The sequence below is a fragment of the Microtus ochrogaster genome, unplaced genomic scaffold, assembly GCF_000317375.1.
Source record: "Microtus ochrogaster isolate Prairie Vole_2 unplaced genomic scaffold, MicOch1.0 UNK120, whole genome shotgun sequence".
Lineage (NCBI taxonomy): Eukaryota > Metazoa > Chordata > Mammalia > Rodentia > Cricetidae > Microtus > Microtus ochrogaster.
In genome coordinates this window covers 112,341-129,558 of record NW_004949218.1, presented here as the reverse complement: position 1 = coordinate 129,558, position 17,218 = coordinate 112,341, and the positions used below count along the sequence as shown (strand labels likewise).

General features: G+C 44.8%; 1 protein-coding gene and 1 pseudogene across 1 annotated transcript in view; one reads left to right on the top strand and one right to left on the bottom strand.

The window, feature by feature from the left end:
- LOC101989742 overlaps positions 1–1,563 on the top strand; it is an 8,792-nt pseudogene extending 7,229 nt beyond the window's left edge.
- Positions 1–17,218, bottom strand: part of Gpr160 (G protein-coupled receptor 160) — a 56,859-nt gene that overhangs the window by 14,958 nt on the left and 24,683 nt on the right. The window contains exons 2-3 of the mRNA XM_026778273.1: positions 8,642–8,738; positions 1,448–1,572 (exon numbers count right to left, since the gene is read on the bottom strand). The gene's annotated coding sequence lies outside the window, so the exon portion shown is untranslated. The remainder of the gene's footprint in view (positions 1–1,447; positions 1,573–8,641; positions 8,739–17,218) is intronic.

Below are 17,218 nucleotides of genomic sequence, written 5' to 3'. Positions count from 1 at the left end.
TACAATATTCTGTCTGTGTGTATGTCTGCAGGCCAGAAGAGGACACCAGACCTCATTACAGATGGTTGTGAGCCACTATGTGGTTGCTGGGAATTGAACTCAGGACCTTTGGAAGAGCAGGCAATGCTCTTAACCACTGACCCATCTCTCCAGCCTCCACAAATGTTTCTGCTTATGGCTCAGAGCTGCACAGCTCTCTGGCATCAGAGATACATTTCCTGAGGAAGCAGAACCAGGCCCTCCGTATGATGCTTGAGAAAGGGTCCAGAGATAAACAGAAAGGCAATGGGAAATGACTTGAGTCCCTGTCTAGGAAGGCTGCAGGTCTCTAGCACCTTCAGCTAGAGCACACCAGTGTGAAGGGGGAAAATGAGAGGTTACAGAGAGACATCAGCGAGGAGGAGAGACACGATCGGCAGCTGACCCAGGAGATCTGCAGCTGCTGCCAGGAGCTGAGCAGGTACAGGAAGAAGTGAAGTCAAGGCAGCAGCTGCTCTCACAGAACGATAAGCTGCGCCAGCCCTCCAAGTGGAGCTGAAGGTGGATAAGAAGCTGGACGAGGAACATAGGAAGCTACAGAACGAGGCCCAAGGCGAGGCATCTAGAGAAGCCTGGAATGGGCCCGATTCTTTCAGCGACCTGCATGACCTCCTGACAGAGATGAGGGCTCTCCGTGAGCAGCTACAGAGGAGCATCCAGACTAACAGCACCCTGCCCTGAGGAGCAGCTGTCACAGGGAGTGAAGACGCCCCAGGAAGGGGCCTCACTCTGGTTGTCAAGGCCCTGTCACCAAATGGTCCCTTCAGCTGGACAAACATGATGGCAACAAACTTCCTGAGGCCAGTGATAATTCACTTGATCTATCTGAGTCCACCTGGGCAATGGCACCGAAATCAGCTTCTGGACTCCTCTGCTCTCTGGAACTGACGTGGACTCCTTCTCCTGTGACAGTAGCACATCCATCATCAATCCTCCTTGCATGCCCTGCCTGACTGCTGAACACCATGTGTGGGCAAGCAAGAGTGGCCACCATATGCTGGGCCTCACTGAGGACTATGATGCCCCCCATAAGCACATCAGCCGTGGCCAGAGACTGCTTGCCGAGATGGACATTCAAACTCAAGAGGTTCTGAGCCCCACAGGTCAAAAAACTGGGGCCAAAGGTTCCACTCTCTGTGCCTCTGAGCAAGTTTCTCTTCAGCATGAACACAGCCAGGCTGATCCTGGAAGAAGCCTCAAGGTTGCTGACACTCTTCTGGAAGGTCTCAGTCCCCAAAGATGACCAGTGTTCACTTCGCTGTGAGCAGATTGAAGAAAGGAAGGCAGAGATAGCCAAACTACCCCGAAAGTTGTTTGAACAGGAAAAGAAGCTGCAGAACCAGCAAAACTTCTGCAGCAGAAGAAGCACCAGGAGAAAGTCATGTGTGATCAGCTGGTCATGACTCACCGAGTCCTTCAGAAGGCCAGTCGAAACCTGGAGCAAAGGGCTAGACTAGGACTGCCCATCCGGGACATCCAGTTCCAGCAGTCTGGGCTCATGAGGACATCTTCCGGCTAATAAAGCTTGTGGTTCTGAGAAAAAAAAAATAAGTATAGACTGTGAATAGTAGTTCAAGAAAAGTGTATCATAAATCAACATACTTTATGAACATAATAACACAAACCTTTAAGAAAACACTCACAATGGAATCTACCAACACAAAGTCCTACAGAACCAGTGCCAACCAGTGTAAAAAAATCTAGTAACTCCCCATGTTAGCTGAGGGCAGGGAAAGCCTTAAGATCAACGGAGCAGAAAGCATTTCATAAAACCCAACAGGATACAAACTCAAAAGCCACAGACAGGAACTTTCCCAACCAGACAGGCAGGATTAAGACACACCTACACCTCATGCTTAGTTCCCAGGGTAGCAGTTTCCCTCGAGATCATCCTATATCCACTCTCCATGCCTACTGAGTCTCTCACTAGGGACCCCCACCCACGCAATGTGCGGGAATAGGAACTCAAAGGAACACAGACTAAAAAGAAGTAAAACTGCCTTCATTTGTGGGTGACATGGCCATGTACTTAGGGGATTTTATGGAGCCAAAATAAAGTTTGGCTAATTAACACAAATCATGATTATATTTATGTAATACTACAAAGCTGTACAAGAACAGGACAAATCAGAAAAACTTAAGGATACAACTGACAAAGCACAATATTCTGAAAACCAAAAGTTATTATGGAAGAGAAGTCCTAAGTCAGTGAAGAGAGGCACAGACTGGAAGACTCAGGAAGCTTATCTTATGGAAACTGACAAGCTGACTTACGATTTATCTAGAAAGATACATGTCCCAGGAGAATGAAAATGATTTGTATGAATGATTTTATGTAACATTTTATCTAACAATTTATATAACTTTAATTGCTGTAAAGTACAGAAACAAAAACAGCATGGTATTAGCATAAGGACTTTCCCATAAGTCAGTGGCACAGAAAAAAATTAAAAAAACAGATCCAAAAAGTTATGGTCAATTAATTTTTCAAGAAAGTGCAAGGTGATTTAATCCATGAAAACAATGTCTTCCTTGAGGGCTGGTCTTTTCTACACAGGCATGTATACACACATACAGAGAAAATGAAGAAGAAAGCCTTATTTGTGACATCGGAGGACACTAATCACCAAATCACTGATTCTTCTTAAATGAGAAAATACTGAGCGACATGCTTTTGCTGGATTTCCTGCACTACTGCGCCACCTGGAAACGGAACAGTGCAGACAAGCAACCGCCAAATAAAGGAAGGATAAAACCTTTTCAGGGACATTTTGCAGCCCTAGATGTTCAAGATGGAGGCAAGTCACTCGTCAGAGGAGAAGATGAAAGAATCACTGTTACCTACAAAGCCAACCTACCAAAGGACCTTCAAGTTCAACGGTAGTTTCTCATACAAAAAGAGGACAGGGAAGAAATCACCCACTGGCAATCTATGAGACTTGTTTCATTGGTAAAATTCTAACAGTTCAGTGACCAGTGGGAGGGGAGGTGGGGGATTCTCTGAAGAGCTGGGAGAAGAGAAACTATTATCAGAATAGATTGTATAAAAAACATCTATTCTTTTTTTAAAAATATTTATTTATTTATTATGTATGCAATATTCTTTCTGCATTGTGCCTGAAGGCCAGAAGAGGGCACCAGACCTCATTACAGATGGTTGTGAGCCACCATGTGGTTGCTGGAAATTGAACTCAGGACCTTTGGAAGAACAGGCAATGCTCTTAACCTCTGAGCCATCTATCCAGCCCCTTCTTTTTTAAACATCTATTTTCAATAAAAGAAAAAATATAAACCCATCAAAGGGGGACTTAAGATATATATGAAGGTACAATGTGTAGAACTTATTGGATGAATTAAAGCAAAATTATAGTCAAGTTGGGTGCTAACTAGAAATTTTAGCACACTAAGGAGTTTTTAATTTTGTTGTGATCTGAACTCTGCTTCCTTCAAATTCAGATGCTGAAGCCCTAAATGATAATACCTCAGCGCGTGACTGTATTTCTAGAGTCCTTACAGAGGAAATGGAAATTAAGAGTTTTAAATATGCATATTGAAGAGTTTACTAGAATTTGCCTCAAAATCTGAAGTGTGAACATGGGTGAGAAGTGTGTGGAGGGCAGTGGGGATGGGGCAGGCTTGGCCATCAGTGAGATTATTCAGTGTGCCTACATAGATGTTAGAGTGTGATGACGTAGCTCAGGAGAGTACCTGGGTTCAATTCCCAGCAACCACTGAAGCCCCAACCCCCCCCCCCAAAAAAAAAAAACAAAAAAACCTGTCACCTGTATGGCTTTGAAAACTTTTAAAAGTACTTTGTTCTAAAGGAATAAATTTTCTAAGATGAAACTCTAGAAGCTGGAAAATGAGTGAATGACTAGTAAATGACCCGTGTGTAGCGTGAGGCACAGACAGACAGCAGATGGAAGGAGACTGTCACGAGCAGATCCTTGGGCTGGGGAATGGAGCCCAAAGCCCCACAGCCTTGCTAGCTGCAGACTGAACAGCTCCTCTCTTCTGGTTCTGCTGTGCCTGTAGCCTGCCTCCTCCATGTCCCTCCTTCCTAGCACATGACTTTACTCTCATACTTTCATACACTGCCCTCTCAGCGTCTTCCTAGAAGAACTTGGACCTTGCTACACATTGCCTGGCCTCCCAGGATTGCCTCTGAAATTTGGTCGAAGGCTTCATGAGCCTACGCCTTTGGCATCTTGCAAGTCTGCAGAACCGGCCTGACATTCTGACAGCATGGTCCGCCACCAGCTTGCTTCATCTTACTGGTGCCTGAGTGTACTCATAAGGAGCAAGGCAAATACTGGCAGAGGACTTTGAGAACCTAGAACCGTGTCTTTGATTCACCTACTTTGTAGGTGCCCCTCTGTGTGATCCTGAAAGTTCAGCACTCAGGAATCAGAGCAGTAAGCCTCTGGTTCTGAAAGTCTTCCTTAACCATTCTTCTACTTTATTCTTTGAGACAGGGTCTCTCGCCAAATCTGGAGCTCCCCGGTAAGCATGATGGCCTGAGTTTGATCCTAAGGACCCACATGGTGGAAGGAGAGAACCAGTTCCTCCTTGGTTGGAATGGGATTGTTCACTCTGTATCACTATTTAATGGGAGCATGCGACTTGCGGTTTTGATTTTTACAAAAGGGCCTCAAATTTAGAAGATTTAGCCTTGAGTCTCAGAAGAGATTTTGGACATGGAATTTTGAATAGTGTTGGAAGTGTTTAGACTACAGAAGTGCAAGCTGGACTAAATGCGTTTTGTGTTGTGGGATGGTAGTCCATCTTTGGGAGCAGGGGGTCAAAAAAGCTGTTTTCTGGTCACGAATTTCCTCTTTTGTTGTTTTTCATCTGGGAAGGTTAGGGTTTCTATTGCTGTGAAGAGACACCATGACCACAGCAGCTCTTATAAGGAAAACATTTAATTGGGGCTGGCTTACAGTTCAGAGGTTCATTTCATTATCATGGTGGGGGCATGGCCATGCAGGTAGACATGGTGCTGGAGAAGTAGCTGAGAGTTCTGCATCTTGTAGACAACAGGAAATGGTTTGTGTGTTACCCTGGCCAGTATCTTAAGCGTACATAAGACTTTGTAGCCCACCTCCACAGGGATACACTTCCTCCAAAAAGACCACACCTTCTCACAGTGCCACTACCTTTGGGGGCCATTCTCTTTCAATCCACCACAGAAGGTCTTATTTCTGCTTCATTCCCAAAGGCTAGCTTTGCTGGGTACAGCAGCTTTAGTCTGAAGTGATTTTCTCTCAGGACCTCAGTACATCACTTTATCCCCCCCACCCCCACCCCGGCCTGTAGCTTCTGCTGAGGAATCTGCTATTTGTTTGTTGTTGTTGTTGTTTTGAGACAGGGTTTCTCTGTGTAACAGTCCTGGAGGTCCTAGACCTCACTCTGTAGACAAGTGGGCCTCGAACTCACAGAGATCTGCCTGCCTCTGCCTCCCAAGTGCTGGGATTAAAGATGTGCCGCCCCCCCCCCCCCCCACACAGCTCAGAAAGGAATCTGCTATTAATCCAACTGGAACATCGTGGATTGGGACTAGGGCTTTCCTATGTTAAAATAGATTTTAAAATCTTTTCTTTGCTTTGAACTTCAGCACTTATGCTTGCCTATAGCATCCTGTATTGAAGATCTTTTCTGGTCAAATTGTGGCTCTAATATACCTCACTTGCATATATGTCTGCATTTAACCCAAGATTTGAATTCTTCTCACATTATTTCATTGAAATGGTTTGTGTCCTTAACTTTTTCCTTTGAGTATTCAAAAAAATATATACTCTTTGTTCATTTAATGGTATCCCAGAAGTCCTGAATACATATTCTTGCCCTCACTGAGCTTTCAAAAGGCCTGTCTTCAAGTTACAATAGTCTTTTTAATATTAAAATAAATTGAACTAAAATACAATTACATCAGTTATCCCTTCCCTTTCCTCCCTTCAAGTCCTCTCATATTCCCCTTTCCTCCCGCTCATATTCATGGTCTCTTTAATTACTGTTTCACATTTGCATCAATATGTAAACTCAGCCTGTTGGGTCCATGTAGTGTTGGACTATCTATATGACTTCAGGGCTGGCCCTTTGGTACTGGGTAACTAGTTAGGGGCCCCATCCCTGGGTTCTCATTCTAGGGGTGGGGGATCATGAGATTTTCAGTAGATGTTAGAATGTCATTAGTGTGGTCACTGTTCAGGTCTCATGTAGGTCCATACTGAGGTCTCATGGGTAGAGCTTCCTTGTTACTTTTAGGAGCCACAACCTCACAGCAGACTTCCCTTCTACCCTCTCCCTTACGTTCCTGAGCCTTGGGTGCAGGAATTGTATTGTAGATGTATCAGTTGGGGCTTGGTACCTCACAGTCAGGCTGTTTTCTTCACTTTGACCAACTGTAGTTTTCAGTGATGGTCTGTGTGTGTCTTCTGAAAAGAGAGGTTTCTTTGGTAAGGGGTGTGGTGGTTTGAACGAGAATGGCCCCGATAGGCTCACAGATTTGAATACTTTGTCACCAGGAGTGGTACTACTTGAGAAGGATTAGGAGGTGTGGCCTTCCTTGTTGGAGGAAGTATCACTGGGGGTGGGCTTTAAGGTTTCAAAAGCCCAAGCCAGGCCCAGCCTCTCTCTCTTCCTCCATCCGGTGGGTCAGGATGTAAGCTCTCAGCTACTGCTCCTGCACCAAGTCTGCCTACTACACTCCCCACCATGATGGTCATGGTTCTAAAACTGTAAGTGAATCCCACAATTAAATGCTTTTTTAAAAAATAAGAGTTGCCATGGTCATGGTGTCTCTTAACAGCAATAAAACACTGGCCAGGCTGGATGGGATGTAGCATATGCCAGCCTGGCTGGACTTGGAGGATAGATAAAGCATTTGGTGAGATGGGATAAGGTCACGAGTTCAGACATTCTTTCCTCTGCTGAATCTAGATTGTCTGATGAGTCTAGCAAGTGCACTTTTTATTTAATTTACTAAGTTTTTTCATCTCAAGATTGCTGTTTGGTTCTTTTTCAATATGTTTCTTTATGGAATCTTGCATTCATAATATGTAGTATCTCTTTAGTATCATCTCACTGTCTGTTTTCTTTTGCATCTCACTTTTTAAAATATAATCATTCCTTTATCCTTGAATTGTTTCTTTGTAAATTAGTGTAAAAAAGAATGGGTTTCACTATGACACATCTGCCCTCTATGTGCCTCATATTCATCCCTGCAATGCCTTTTACACCCTCCCCACAGGCCCCTTTCCAGCCCCAGTAATAATCATTCCTTTCCATTCTGTAACAAACACTTCATCCCTTTAGGTTATTTGGAACTTCACAGTCAGGGTTTTCTCTGAGCTCATCAAGTCACTCCTCAGTTCAATTCCTCACGCTCCCACACTGAGATCTGTGTAGCTGGAATTCAGACAGTGCTACCATTTTGGCAAAATGACCCTCTTAGTAGGCAGATTTCTACTGCCAGGTTGGCATTGTAGATGGCCACCACAGAACAGTCTCCCTATAACTTCTTTGGTCGTGACTAATGATTTCGTGTAGCGTGTGCAATGTGTGCAGCCCTGGAGGTAAAACCCACCGACTCCTCTGTGGAGCACACCAAAGCAGAGGAGGGCACAGCACAGAGTGGGAGTCACAGCCCTTTCGGACAATCAAAGCTGCTCAGGATCTGCTGATGTAAGCTTTGCTATAGCACAGGCTTTCAGCATGACTGGCTCCAGCAGAATGCACGGGGTAGAACTTGCCCCTGTAACCAATCAGTGATGCAGACTTGACAGCAGCATACGGGCAGACAGGGTGTGTGGGTAAGGTAGCAGGTACTTCCTGGGTGAGGCCGGAGCAGAATCTTGGTGCTCCTTTGTGCTTCTATAGTGCACCCAGGTGGACTACACAGCTGAGCTGAGTACATTCTCTTTGGTCATGCTCGTCTGGGGACTGGTCAATGCTGGACTCCATGGGATGTCCAGGGCCCCTTTGGCACAGCCGCATAGGCAGACCAGCATGAGCACTGCACTACTGCTGATGATGAGACTTGGGTGGGCTGCACTGGGAACAGGTGGCAGGAGTTCGTGGGCCTTCATGAGCCTCCGTGCTTATGGATAGTCATGCTCCTGACAGCCAGCCCTTCCCAAAGGGAAGGCACCCTGGTGTCCTGATTCTAGAGGGTGACACTGTTCTTATCACAATGCCTGTCCCTACAATATAGGGCACAGTGAACGTCTGCAGAGTCCCAAAGATGGGAACACACAGGTGAGGATTTTGACTCCAATGCCAGTTTAAGTTCAGATATCCTTTTAAGCTGGCTTTAGTAATAGCATCCTGGGGCATCACAGTGGACTATGTGAGCTCCTTTTAAGGTTCCTGACATTAAGAAGCATGAAGGTTATGCAAACTTCCAGGAGTGACAACTGTGAGCACACACTGACTCTGTAATGGACGCCTTTGTCGCCCTCGCAGGGAGGCTGGTCTCCTCAAGCTGTGAGTGTCGAGTGGCAGGCACCAAGACACTTTGTTTTCCTTACTGTGCTGTCGTCCTGGCCTCAGATTCTCACAGGACTCCAGTCTCTAATTTCCAGGCACTCCAATGGGCACTCACCTCGGAACACAATTTTGCATCGTTAGCTTTTCCATGTGGAGGAGGTAAGCAATGAGGACTTCTGTTCAGCCGTCCGTCAGGAGGGTATCTCTGCAACCTTTAGAGCAGGCAGAAAAGAAAAAAAAATCCTTACAATGTTTTTAAAGGCACAGAAATTGATTAGAAACTCATTAAAATAAAATTCTAATCATAGAACGCCAAAAGAGCATAGGAATTATTTGGGAAATCTTTTTCTAATACATGTATCTAATGAATGACACGTGGCCACACTATGCACACAGAGCATTGTGGACTCAGAGCAAGGTGACTCATAACAGAATCAATGAAACTGAAGCACATTGAACAGAAAATGAGTAAGCACCCAGCGATGTCTAGAAACTCTCTACGGCCATCATAAGGAAAGCGAAAGCCATGATGACGTGCAGCCTTGCATCCCCAGAATAGCCAAGTTAAAGCCAGTAATACCAAACCAGAAAAGAGGCCCAGCTGGTGCTGTGTTTCAGGATTTGAGTCTGAACTGTCCCCCGAAGGCTCACGTATTGAAGGCCTGCTGCCAGCGGCTGGGATTTTAGGAACTGACTGCACTGGGGGCTCTGCCTTCATCAGCAGATGACAGGGACCCTGGGGATGTGACTCGAAGGGTCTATCTTGTCCTCAGTCTCCACTTTCCCTGGTTGGCTGCTGTGAGGTGATGAGCTCCGCTCCAGTGTGCTCTTCTTCACCACAGATGGCAACGGAGCCACTCTACCCATAGTTGCTAAGATGCAGAAACCTAAACGTCCTTCCACTACTGAGTGGATAATGAGACTTTATACATATACAAACAGAATACTATTCAACTGTAAAGAAAACGAAATCATGAAATTTACAGGTAAACGGGTGGAACTCGACAGATGCGGCATGTTCTCTCTCATCTGAGGCTCCAGCCCTAACTCTTCACACAGGAGCACACAGCCTGGAGTAACTGCAGAAGCCGGGCAGTGAAAGTGAACCTTTGCGGTGGAGGAGCTCTAGAGACCAGAATAGCAGGATCCGGGTGATTTAACGTGAGAGACAGGAAAAGGGAGGTATTGACTGGTGATGTTTGAAATAGCCACAGGGAATGTTACTTTATATACAGTACACATATATAAGTGTATGGTTGCTTGAATGAGGACAGTCGCCATAGGCTCATACATTTGAGTGTTTGTCCCTAGTGTACTGATCAGGAAGGAGTAGGAGGTGTGGTAGTGGAGTGGGTGTGACCTTGAGGACGCGTGTCACTAGGGGCAGTAGGCTTTGAGGTTTCCTAGTCTCTGTCTTAGCCCCCTCCCTGCTTTGGTTCAGGATGTAAAGTTCTCAGCTACTGCTCCTGTGCAATTACTGTCTGCTTCCTGCCGTGATAATAATAATAAACTAACCACTGAAACTAAGAAATTACTCAGTTAAATGCTTTCTTTCCTAAGAGTTGCCTTGGTCATGTCTCTTCACAGCGATAGATTAGTCACTAAGACAAAGCGTAGGTACGCACACACGCACACACGAAGGGAAGCTACTTATGATAATGCTCTTTCTGAGAGCTGTGGACTATTTAACAAACCCCAGTACCAGGTCTGAGAAACCTCCTTTCAGGCTTGGGTCAGGGGAGTCCAAAAGGTTCCCCAGACAACACAGGTTATGACTGTTGCCCTGGGCTGTCTCCCAGGAGTTGAAGGTATGTCCTTATTGCTGAAGACAACGGTATATTTGGCCCACAGGATTCAGAGGGTTCAAGCTGGACCTGGCCTGAGGGCCTCCTCCTGAGGACTAGCTTCTATTACCTGATGGTGCTATGAAGGCTGCCAAGAGGAAGCCCACGAGCCACAGTGGCCAGCAGGGCACGCTATCCCTAAAGGTGCAATAGTGGCGCTTATATTCTGGCACTAACAAACAGCTGTCTAGCTGGATATCAGGTCTCATCAACAGGTGGAAAATCATGCCTGGGATTGGAAACCTAGCAACCCTCCTGGCCAGAGGCATCACGGATTTCAGAGAACCCACTGCTGCCACTCTTCCAACTGAGCACCATCCCTAACTGTATTCCAGACACTTACACCACAGCTCAGTGTGGCTCTCGCCCCTCCACACATCAAAGCAGCTTCCTTCTGAAGCAGATGGAGACCACTGTAGAAACCTACAACTGCTCAAATGCAGAGACCAACTGGTGGGGTGCCTGAGCTGAACAGATCCATCTATGATGTCCAGTATTTCACGAAACTTAACTAATATAATTAGTAGGCTGCTTTGTGAAAACTTGTTTTTCCCTTTCTTCCCATTGCTTGCTAATAATAAATGAGCTGTTTTCAAATGCTAAAAAAAAAAATTGCAGATGAATAGGTAGTACTAATAGTCAAACTGTAGTCATATTAGTTAGGTTTTCTAGATATAGAGAGATATATTTCAGTTAGACAGATCACCTTCAACACTTCAAAGACCTAAAGAATATGGCATTTAAAACATTGTAAGAACTTAGACTTTTCTCAACAGTGAGCCATGTCTGCTTCTGGCAGCACTAGTTACTTCAGAGAGGTTGATGGGCATTGATGGGCATCAAAAAAACCTGTTATGGAATTTGCCTTCAATGTGACAAGACTAGCCATTTGGGCAAAAAGCTGCTCTTTCCTGGATTTCTAGATGGTATGTTATATGAACTGCACATGCAGGACCCACAGAAAAGTGACTGCTGAACTTTCCAAAAGACAGAATGGTCCTTCAGAGTTTCTGCTTCACAGAAGAAACTGTCAGACATTCTGCAGGATACAGAAGAGAGTGACTGACAAACTGCCAAGATAAGCAAAACAGCCTTCCAAATTTCCTGCTTCATGGAAAAGTCTGCCATATTCTATGGGCCTGTAGGCTGAGGATGGATGCCCCAACATTACAAAAGAACTGTGGGTGACTGTCCAGGCAGTGAGATGTCTCTGTCAGTTCTAAAACTTTGGAAGGTGCTTACAATGCCCTTCTGGTTTACTTAGGTAATATTATATCCTTCTTAGGTCTTTGAAGAGTTGAAGACAGTTATAGTTTTCCTTAGTTATGATAAAGGATAAATTAGATATAAAACTTTAGATTCACAAAGACAGAATGGATGACTAAATATTATAACTGTAATTGTTGCTTGATACCTATTTTGTTATATGTAATTTTACTATGTTAAAATCAAAACCTTCCTTTTTAATTAGACAGAAAAGGGGAGATGATGTGGGATTCCCCTCTGGATGCTGTGAATATGTTATATGTGAATATCACTGGTTAATGAATAAAGCTGTTTCAGCCAGAGCAGAGCTAGGTAGGAAATCCAAACAGAGATATATAGAACAAGTAGAGGGAAATCTGAATGTGTGTGTGTGTGTGTGTGTGTGTGTGTGTGTGTGTGGAGAGAGAGAGAGAAAGAGAGAGAGAGAAAGAGAGAGAGAGAGAGGAGGAGGAGGAATCAAGGAGACGCAATGTAGCTGACAAAGGAGAAAGATGCCACCAGAACCTTACTGGTGGGCCACAGTCTCATGGCAATACACAGATTAACAGAAATGGGTTAATTTAAGATATAAGGGTTAAGAAGAAGCCTGAGCTAATAGGCCAAACAATGCTGCAACTAATATAATTTCTGTGTGTTTACTCGGGCTGGGTGGCCGGGAAACAAACGAGCAGTCTCTGACTACAAACTCCTGCACTAAGGTCAGGGAATGTCACAGATGATGGTGCAGACAGATTGTAAGAGCCAGAGGACCAAGAAGTCTGCTGCACGATTGTGTTTTCTAGACAGGGAAGCTACACCCATGAAGTCACAATAGGGTTGCTGAAACAAGGCCTGAGCAGTGACACCACCAGCTGACATGCAGTGTGAACGGGGAAGTTTCACAGAGCTCCATCTCTAAATGAAAAGCATTCCCGAAATGGTTGTCTGATACTAAGTGGTCAGCCCTGAAGCCTGATAATACAAACTCAGAGAGAGAAATTGGGGTTCAACTTGAAGGTCAGAAAAACAAAGCAGCCAGCCACTGGTTCTTACCTCGACCTCAGTACGAAAAATGGCGATCCTGCGTCCAGGAATCTCAGTATGAGACTGAGACTGAGAGCTGCCTCCTCCCGTTTTATAATCCTCTCGAGTTCTGGGATCAAAGGCGTGCACCACCCAGTTTCTATGGCAAACTAGTGTGTCTACTGGGATTAAAGGTGTGTGTTATTGCTGCCTGGTCTATAGGGCTGGACAATATGGCTGTTTTACTCTCTGAACTTCAGACAAGCTTTATTTATTAAAATATAAATGAAATATCACTACACAGTCCTAGAAACATATACATACAAGCAAAACTACATGATTCAGCAGATTGCCATCCCCGTGTGTGTATGTGTGTACGTGTAATAGTAGTAATTAAAAAGAGGCCATGCATTTGAGAAGGAGCTGGGAGGAATGAAAGGGATGGAGGAAGGAGACAGAGGAAATAATGTAATTGTATTTTAATTAAAAAAAATAAGTGTTTTAAAAAGGACTGGCAAAAATTTAGTAGTCATTTCACTACATAAAATGATTAATGATCAGCTGGAAAAGTCCTCTACACCATTCATCTGTAAGAAAATGCCAATTAAAACTACTGTGCCAGGAGGGCCTGGGCAGCTCAGCTGCCACCCCAGCCTAGACATAGTGCTTCGAGTCAGTCAGCTCCAGCACCTATTCCATCTCCAAGCTGCTGGATCAGATCCAGGAGCGCATCACCACCACTGAAGGTGAAAACCCGAGGCACTGCCGTGACTGCAGAAGTCTCAGTGGGCCAGGAGAGGCCTTGAGGCACACTTGTGGTAATTAGGGGTTTGCACGTAGAGCTGTGTGGGTGAAAACTAAACCGAGGGTTGTGCTAGTTCCCAGAGCCACTGGGAGGAGCGGGTTCGCGATGGGGGGTGGGGGTGGGAAAGATGGAAGAACTAAGTGCACACACGGTAGAGAGAAGCTGAACCACTGCCCACGTCCCAGGCCTGAGCTACTGCTAGAGGCCATGTTGACATGCATGGCCTGACCTGTGTTGCCACCTGAGGCCATGTTGACGTCTGTGGTCCATACTGCTACCGAGGGCCGTGTTGGGGAGGCCAGGTGGATGTTTGTGGATCGGGCTGTTGCTGGGGATCATGTTGGTGTCTGGTCTGCGCCACTGGAGCAACTGAGGTCTGTGGCAGGCGCTGATGCTGGAGGCCAGGTGGAGGTCTGTGGTTTGTGGAAATTCATGATCCGTGTTCCAGCTGGCTGTAAAGGACAAGGAAGCTTCTCCTGCAGTGGTATTTCAATTACCATCTGGGCTCCACAGTCCCACAGTCAATGCCCTGATGGCCTCTCAGGTCGTGGCCTAGAGGACCTTCTGGTGCCGTGGCCGCCAGGGCCATGATATATAGGCTTAAACTAAGTATCTATCATTCTATTTGCCAGCAAAGACTTGGAAGTCAGATGGGTGTGTGTGTGGAAACCTGTTAGATCAGAGAAGCTGAGAAGCAACAAGCTGACCTTGCTTTTTGGCTGGAGACCTAGCAGGAGTTGTGTTTCTTCAGTGGTCCTAAAACCAAAAGGAATCACCAAGCTCAAGTCCTTGCCCTTTCCTTCCTGTGCGTCTTCTCTATTCAAACTGTTGGTTTCTTTATGGCCAATTCCAGTCAGATAGTTGCTAGCTCCACCCCCATTCAAGATAAATAATGAGATCAAAATTCCCTCAACAGGTGATCAGGGTGCATTTTATGAAATTCCCAAATAATCAATAAAAATTATGTTAAAAAACTGTAATGCTACACTGTCACATGCTCAAGAGAATGGTTGTGTGGTGGTTTGAATAAGCACAGCACTCTAGGCTGAGTGGTGGCGCACGCCTTTAATCCCAGCACTGGGAAGACAGAGGCAGGAGAATCTCTGTGAGTTTGAGGCCAGCCTGGTCTACAGATTTGGTTCCAGGACAGCAGGCTGTTATACAGAGAAACCCTGTCTTGAAAAACAAAAACAAAGAATAGCCCCAGAGGCTCATATATTTGAATGTTTGGTCCCCACCTGGTGGAACTTTCTGGAAAGTGGTCTTGTTGGAGGAGATGCATCACCAGGAGAGAACTCTGATGTTTCAAAAGCCCAAGCCACTCCCAGCTATCTCTTCTGCCTTGTCGTTGTCTTAACATGCAAGCTCTCTGCTAATACTCTAGAATCATGCCTGCCTGCCTGCCTGCTACCATGCTCCCCATCATAATGGTCATAGACTCACCCTCTGAAACTGTAAGCCCTGGAATTAGACATTTCTCTCCCACTTGCCTGTTCCCAAATACCCAGAGGCCATTTCCCTGAATAACTCACTCAGAGGCATAATTTAAATTATAAATGCTCAGCTAATAGCTCAAGCTTATTACTAACTAGCTCTTACACTTTAAGTTAACCCATATTCCATATTCTGCCACATGGTAGTTTCTTTATTAGCATAGTGCATTCATCTCCTGCTCCCTGTGTCTGGTTGGCAACCCCTGACTCCTCACTCTCCTTCCCAGCATTCTCTGTTTGGCTCTCCCATCTTACCTTATTCTATTCAGCTATTGGCCAATTTGTTTATTAAACCAATCACAGTGACAAATCTTTACAATGCACAAAGGGATTATTATTCCACAGTAAAGCCCTATTAAATCCTTAAATTAAGCTTGCCTTGGCTATGGTGTCTCAGCACAATAAAAAAGTAATGAAGGCAGGCTATAATAAATATGGCCAGCACTGGATGTTGCTGTGAAAGTTGAGAAATCAAATCCCTCACACGCTGTTGCTTGGAGTCTAGCACTGCACAGACACTTGGGAAAATAGTTTGTCAGATTCTTAAAAAGTTGAACAAAAACTTGATCTGACAACTACACTCTTAAAAACTCACCCGAGAAAGCTGGGTGGTGGTGGCACACGCCTTTAATCCCAGCACTCGGGAGGCAGAGACAGGCAGATCTCTGGGAGTTCAAGGCCAGCCTGGTCTACAAGAGCTAGTTCCAGAACAGGAACCAAAAGCTACGGAGAAACCCTGTCTCGAAAAATCAAAAAAAAAAAATTCACCTGAGACATAAAAATGAAATCTATACAAATACATATACACAACATGTTCCCAGAAGCATTTGTAATAACCAAAACTATATAAATAACCAAAACCAAATTAAGTGAAACAATTAAAATGCCTATCAGTTCATAAATAGATAAGAAATTATGTTGTTTCATAAAAGCAAATCCTTTAACAATACAAAAGAATAGCCTACTACTACTACTGAGATATTCTACAACACAGATTAATCTCAAAAATGGAAGTTAAGAAGTCAAACTCTGGGGAACTGTTTCCTCTACTAAAGCACTGTGTGTCATCATGAGGGCCTGAGTTCAGCCCCAGCATCCACACAAAGCCAGGCCTGGTGACATATGTTTGTGATCCAGCTAGACAGGCGCAGAAAGGGGGATCCCTAGGCCAGTGAAAGAACAGGTCTCAGAAAAGACTCCTGAGAAATACCCGAGGTTGTCCTCTGGCCTCCATGAGCACCCACACCCGTACACACTTCCCCATCAAAAGTCAAGTCCCCAAAACCATGCACTAAGATTCCATTTAGATAAAATACCTTAGTATTTATGAGACAAAATGGATTGCTGGCTGCTCAAGGTCAGCAGAGGGCAGGATCGACATGAAGGTTTGGGGACAACAGGAATTTCTAAACTGCACTTGGTGACAACAGCTCAAATCTTGAAAAATATAGACTTAAGAACTTACAAGTGGGCTTTAATGGCATGTAACTTGGCTTCAGTAAGACGGTTTTAAAGATTTCTACAAGAATGTTTACAGCAGCTTTATCTATGATAGCTCAGGGGCATCTCAGAGGGCCGCAAAAAATACATGGAAAAATTATGATTTATTTAAGGAACAAAATATTAATTGTTAATAAAAACTACTTAAGAGGGGCTGGAGAGATGCTCAGAGGTTAAGAGCACTGATTGCTTTCCCAGAGGTCCTGAGTTCAATTCCCAGCAATCGCACTGTGGTTCACATCTATCTATGCTCAGTTGGTAAGAACTAAGAACAACTGCTGACCAACCATGAAGATCTGAGTTCAAATCCTCAGCAACCATGTAAAAGGCTGGGTATGGCTGTTACACCTGTAACTCAGAACTATGGGAGATTTGTGTGGGTTTACTGGCACTAATCTATCTCCAGGTTCAGTAAGAGACCCTTTCTCAAGGGAGTAAGGCAAAAAGTGGTACCCCAGGAGTTCTCAGCCTTCCTAATGCTGCAACCCATTAATCCTCATGCTGTGGTGACCCCAACCATAAGATTATTTTCGTTGTTACTTCATAAGTGTAATTTTGCTACTGTTTATGAATTTTAATGTAAATATTTGTGTTTTCTGATGGTCTTAGGTGACCCCGGTCAAAAGGTCATTCAACCCCCAAAAGAGTCACGACCTACAGATTGAGAGCCGCTATGACAGAGAAACCATATGCATCCAACACACTCACTCTTAAACATACAGTCACAGAGATGAATCTCAAAAACAACACGCTCTGGTCTCCCTCCCTCCCTCCCTCCCTCC